This window comes from Stylophora pistillata, chromosome 4 (genome assembly GCF_964205215.1).
Source record: "Stylophora pistillata chromosome 4, jaStyPist1.2, whole genome shotgun sequence".
Classification (NCBI taxonomy): domain Eukaryota; kingdom Metazoa; phylum Cnidaria; class Anthozoa; order Scleractinia; family Pocilloporidae; genus Stylophora; species Stylophora pistillata.
The window spans coordinates 1,218,977-1,225,362 of NC_142522.1; the positions used below are offsets into that span (position 1 = coordinate 1,218,977).

Consider the following 6,386-nt stretch of genomic DNA (forward strand, 5'->3'; position numbering starts at 1 on the left):
TTGCCCTGTGTTTCAAACTGTATTGTATTCTCCTATTGTTCCAATCCATTTTCGGCTTTTGAGATAATTCGAAATTTATTTAGGACTTAAAATTCGGCTTCCAGATCGATATTCATCCAACAAAACCGTTTAAATTTATACATCTGTATCCCCATCCCAGCTAACAAAAATCTGCCTCCTTCATCCATATTTCGACAAAGCAAAAGATAAAATACTTGAACACTCAAAACCCATAAGTCTCCTTTTTATTTTATTCAATACCAGTCTGAAGTTTTTGAAGCATAAAATTTCTCCTCAACCATTTTGACTTATACTTTTTTATCTTAAGACTTGGCTGCCAAGGAAGCGCGAATTTAAACTTTGATTAACACGAAAATAGCTTCGGATATCTTTATTGAATCCTTATTTGCGTCAGCTAATCGCGTTTTTTAACCTGCGTGGTAGATCTCCATAGTTTTTCGTCAATTTTTCGTCCAACGCCCACACACTCAGGATATTAGGAAATCAGAAGGTGCGAAAAAGCATGAATTTGAGTAGACTGTGAAACGGAGTACGAATCGCTTTATCGAAAAAAACGCTGGTTTACGATCAATTTGCCTCTGTAATTAAATCGCATTTACCAAACTCGCCACCACTAAGAGTCTAATCGCCACCAGTGGTGAGGCTCAGGCGTTATGTATAGCCTCTCGTATGAAACTTACCTTAAATGTACCAGTTTATTGCGAAACTCGAATGATATTTATCCCCATATCAGTTGTGCAAACTACCAGTGATATTAGTTATTTCAGTGATAACCAGTCTTATATCAGATCGATTTTTCGATAAACTTGAATATCCCTGATACCATTCGAGCAGCTGATGCCAGTATCCATTACGTTTACCGCGCTGGGAAGGGAAGCCTCGCACTAATATGTTAGTGAGATTTAGACCCTCATAACGGAATGTAACAGAAATACTCGACACTCCCTAAAAATAAAAACTTTAAGATTATTTCAAAATAGTCGCTTGTTAACGTCTGTTGACCAATTCATAAGTGTGAGACAAAACACCAACAAAAAATCTAGAGGCTAGTTGGTAGTTCTGTAAGAACAAATAGTTGGGTGAGTTACTAATAATACTGCACTGCTGAAAGTCAAAGGAAAATTTTTGTTTCTTTTCTTAAACTTGGAAACATCTTCCTGAAAAAACACACTAAAATAGAAGCTGTGATTTTGGTACTCAACTGATCGACAACGAGATATCAATTTTTTTTTCTCCAGAGCGAGGTATAAATTATGACTACACGAAATTTGCCTGTTGATAAACTTACCAGAAAAGTGTGCAATAATGCCAAATTTCAAAACTCGTCATCAAAATTCCTTTTATCTTTATCTTTATTTTTTTGCACAATTTACTATTAATTACTTCTACATCAAAGTACATTAAAAAGGAGAGACACAAGCAAACTAAATTACACAAGTAGTGAAAAGCAAAGTGTGCGCAGTGACCAAAGTAGCTTAAAACACAAAGGCACGCTATATAAGGAAGTCTTCCCTGGGAAGACCTATACGGTGGCTTCAAAGGGACATACACTTTCCTCTCTCTTTTTTTTCACTTGCGACTTAGCTGCTACTTTCTTGCGACTTAGCTGCGACTTTCTTGCTACTTTCTTGCGACTTAGCTGCGACTTTCTTGCTACTTTCTTGCGACTTAGCTGCGATTTTTTTGCTACTTTCTTGCGACTTAGCTGCGACTTTCTTGCGACTTAGCTGCGACTTTCTTGCTACTTTCTTGCGACTTAGCTGCCTGGTGCATCAGCCGGCCAGGTTGTTTTATTTGAAAACAACGTAGACTCCTATAAACAATAGGTAGTCTGTTTTGCCTTGGCTTTACAGTATAGCTATGAAGTTTTTCGCCGTTTTCTTTTTCATTTCGGTGTGCTCTACATCGCTGGCAGTGCTTCCATCTTACTCTCCGGCAATAAGGAACAATGCAGTAATACGCGACGAGATAATCAAGGACTACTTCAATCTAGTGCACCTGAAATTGCATTATTTCTCGTAAGTGTACATGGTATCGGGATCTCGTTAAGACAATTGAAAAGAATACTCAGACGGTTGGGATGTACAAGACGTCGGCGTCGAAGTAATTTGAATGAGGTGGTAGAAGCAGTCGAGGAGGAACTGAAGGGGAGTGGAAGCCTTCTCGGATATCGAGCAATGCATCAGTGACTCATCAATCAGCACGGTCTTGTTACTACGAGGGAAGTCGTTCGACATGTTTTGAGGGTTTTTGATCCTGAAGGGGTGGAGCATAGGTCACAGCATAGACTACGACGACGAATTTACAGGTGTAAAGGACCAAATTACTTATGGCACATTGACGGCTACGACAAACTAAAACCGTTTGGATTCTGCATTCATGGTGCAATTGATGGCTTTAGTCGAAGGATCCTATGGCTGGAGGTTGCATCTTCGAACGACCCTCGTATAGTAGCTCAATATTTCTTAGACAATGCAAGACAGTTAGGAGGTACGGCAAGGATTGTACGTGGAGATAGGGGATCTGAGAACAGGAACTTAGCAGCTATTCAGCGTTTTTTTCGGCGGTCCATGAATGACGACTTTGCAGGTAATAAAAGTTTCATGTATGGGAAATCTACAGCAAACCAAAGAATTGAAGCATGGTGGAGACGTTTGAGGCAAGGATGTGCAGATGGTGGATTACATTTTTTAAGGACTTGAGAGATTCTGGTTTGTATCACGATGATGATATAATACACCGCGAATGCCTGAAGTTCTGTTTCATGGATGTCATACAAAGTGAACTACACAGAGCTGCACTGGAATGGAATGTTCACCGAATTCGACCGTCTAGCAATGTGGAATCTCCGTCGGGAAAGCCAGATGTACTCTACTTCGTTCCAGCATCAGCTGAGAGTCAAGATTACATGACTCCTGTTGACATCGACGAAATCAAAATCGCACAGGATACGTGTGCCGAGCAACCACAAGCGAAAGGATGTCCCTACTTTAAAGAGCTCTGCGATCTAATCATGGAGGATGAAGGTCTAGAACCAGCTACAACAGCAGAGGAAGCTCTCCAACTCTACTTAGATCTACTGGACCATATTAATGCCATACCATAGAAGAATGGTTGAATTTCATTCCTGTTCACAGGCTACCCAGCATGAGCAGTGTTTTTGGTACACTCAAAAACAAAGCTGTGTATGCGGTTAGTTAAGGGGCTATGTTAGGTTCCCAAATATTCAGTGTGGCCAAATGTACATCGGAAGGTATTTATTGTTGGTAAGATCTAATGCCGCTATCATTTTGTAGCTGGATACCGAGCCACACAAGTAAATTAATTAAAAATGCTAATTAAAATCAACTTTATTTCTTCTCTGTTTCCAACATGTTTTCTAAATGTGGAAAGGAACTTAAACTCTTGACACTAAGAACGGATTATTTTCATTCATAAACTACACACCTGTGGGGGAGAGAAATTGCCTGACCCACCATTCACACTCTTTACAGTACAGTGTATTGTAAAGATATCATCTGGCCTGGTAATTCAAAATCTATGAACTCAACAAGGTAGAACAGCAAAGTAAATAGCAGGTAACGAACTATTTTCCATTCCACTTTAAAAGTGTTATGTTAACATAACCTATTAGAGTACACATGAATGACATGTATAAAAAGAAAAGAATAATTAATCCCCTATTGCAATGAGCAGCATTATCCTTATTATCTCAGTGCAAGTATGTCGCCCCCGCAAACCGAACCAAGAGCTTGCAAATCTCCATCTGTTGCCATCCTCACAGCTGTAAAGTCCATCTGTAGTAAGGAAAAATGAGTTTATCTTAGAGAATAGTAAGGAGTTAAACTAGTCAAGTAAAATAAGCCACTTGAGGTGTAATACGAATACGTAAACTGTGAAAAAAATACATAAAATACTTGCAGGTCCCATGGGTATATTTCCCAAGATAAGAAACACAAAAAGGAAAAAATGGCAACAGATACTATAGAATAATACATGGATGTACACAGATATGGAAGTGCTCAACTCAATATATCATGTACAGCAAACAAATAAGATCTTGAGTTTATATGGAATTTCTCTGCAAGTGTCCAACTTAATATATCAAGCAGTAAATAAGTAAGATCTTGAGTTTAATACAAGAAGAGAAATTCCATATGTATACAAGCAACATTTGCCGTATATCATGTTCAACATGTACATGCCATATATCAGGCCCAACGTTTGCCCTACATCAAGTTCATCTACTTTGGAATGTTACATAAATTAGTGGGTAAAGGACTACATGCTTGTCCAATTTGGAAGCAATTAAATTTAAAAAAAAAACTTTTTTTCTCTCATCCAATTATTTCCAAATCAGTTACCTTGGATTCAAGGAATGATAAATAGCTACCAATATAAAAATTATTTTGTAGGCAATGAAATTAACTTCACTAAACTCGTTTGGGAGTAAAATTTCTTTCAAATTATAAACGCAAAACCGAGGTTAGTCTGGCTAGTTTTAGTACTTACAAAAAAAATTTAATTGGCAGCCATTTATGAAAAGGGTCAAAACTATTCCCAGTGAAGCACAAATAACCGTCCCATCTTGAAGTTAAATGATTAAAGGTTTCTCGAATGTAAACCAGACGTAACGAGAAGGTAAGGAAAGTGTAAAAAGACAATCTGAGATATCAAATTTAAGTGCGCCACAATCTCGAGTCCAGCACAGGAAACGGTTCGTAATGAATTCTTACCCTTTCGTCTTTAAACTGTTGGCAAACGCCATCTTTGATCCCACGTTTTTTTTTAAAAAAAATGAAAATCTAGAGAGAATGAAGCCAAATATAAGTTTTTGTACCTTCAGCATTTCTAATTTGAACGAATGACAGGAGAAAGTGTCAAAATACCTGGTTCGGACCTCCGGAACTAGCTGTTCTTCTAGAGAATCCATGTTGTTTATCGGCAATGCAACCTAGCCTGCGTCCCACACGGCCCAGCTAGGTAGCCAGGCAGCTAAGTCGCAAGAAAGTAGCAAGAAAGTCGCAGCTAAGTCGCAAGAAAGTAGCAAGAAAGTCGCAGCTAAGTCGCAAGAAAGAAGCAAGTCGCGGATAAGTCGCAAGAAAGTAGCAGGAAAGTAGCAGCTAAGTCGCAGCTAAGTCGCAAGAAAGTAGCAAGTCGCAGATAAGTCGCAAGAAAGTAGCAAGAAAGTCGCAGCTAAGTCGCAAGAAAGTAGCAAGAAAGTAGCAAGAAAGTCGCAGCTAAGTCGCAAGAAAGTAGCAAGAAAGTCGCAGCTAAGTCGCAAGAAAGTAGCAAGAAAGTCGCAGCTAAGTCTCAAGAAAGTCGCAGCTAAGTCGCAAGAAAGTAGCAAGAAAGATGCAGCTAAGTCGCAAGAAAGTAGCAACTTAGTCGCACGTGAAAAAAAAGAGAGAGGAAAGTGTATGTCCCTTTGAAGCCACCGTAGACCTAGGCTCATTTATCACTCACCGTTGACGTAAGCGGGTCAAATTTAAATGCTGGTAGACGAACAAAAGGAGCTAATGAGATATCTATTGTTTACTTCCACCAGCATGGTGGCATGAGGTAACGTGCGAACCACCTACTTTGATCTCCAATTTACCGCCACAAATAAAGACAGTTTCCATTGGAGAAAGGAAATACAAATCTCAAAAATTCTTATATTGTGATGAAGACATAAAACAATTTTGAGGAATGCGCCCGCTGTTCACTGCTTTGGAGTAGCTGTAGCTCAAGCTGACTTGGCTCTAAGAGTTCTACATCACACGACGGTTGATTGACAAATGGTACAGTGGGACCTAAGGCTCCTTTTATAGCGCGCCTTCGTGTTGGCTTTCGAGTTGGTCACTGCCACAGACAATTAATTGGCATGAACATGCACATTACAAGCATTTACATAACAGTAAAAACAAAAGCAAACTACACTCAGGAAACAGATTGAGTATTTAAAAGATACGTTTTGTATTGCTTGTAGAAACAATTACAAGAAAGTTTCTTTTAGTTCAAAGGGGATAGATTCCCGGATAATTGAAGCCACAAAAGCAAATGTAGAAGTGCCATAGTTATTACTTGCTTTTGGTCTGTAAATATTAAAATTAGTCGCAAATCTGGTATTATGGGTATGAACCTCAGAAGCTAGTGTAAGAGCTCCAGAAAATATTGCTGGGATGTTTGTGGGGTCATTTTTAATTTTGTGTAGAAAGAGAGCTAATTTAAATTTATAGATGTTTCCGAGTGTGAGAATTTGCAAAAGAGTGAAATAGGGCAGAGCATTATCTGTGCTATGAGCAAAGAACATGCTGCGTAAACCGCATTTTTCTGTTTTGTTTTGACCTTCTCTAATCTAGTTTTACTGGCACTACCCCAGC

General features: G+C 38.9%; 1 long non-coding RNA gene and 1 pseudogene across 2 annotated transcripts; one reads left to right on the forward strand and one right to left on the reverse strand.

Annotated features, from left to right (window-relative positions):
• Positions 1-2,210: 2,210 nt before the first annotated feature.
• Positions 2,211-3,127, forward strand: LOC148731980 (uncharacterized; annotated as a pseudogene).
• A 226-nt stretch (positions 3,128-3,353) lies between these two features.
• LOC148731981 (uncharacterized) lies at positions 3,354-5,350 on the reverse strand. 2 transcript variants are annotated; one of them, XR_016000687.1, is made up of 3 exons: positions 4,911-5,248; positions 4,758-4,826; positions 3,354-3,818 (listed from the first exon to the last, which is right to left on the reverse strand). It is a non-coding gene; the product is annotated as an uncharacterized LOC148731981 (long non-coding RNA). The 2 variants fall into 2 exon arrangements; XR_016000686.1 differs by having other exon boundaries at positions 4,758-5,350.
• Positions 5,351-6,386: the final 1,036 nt, after the last annotated feature.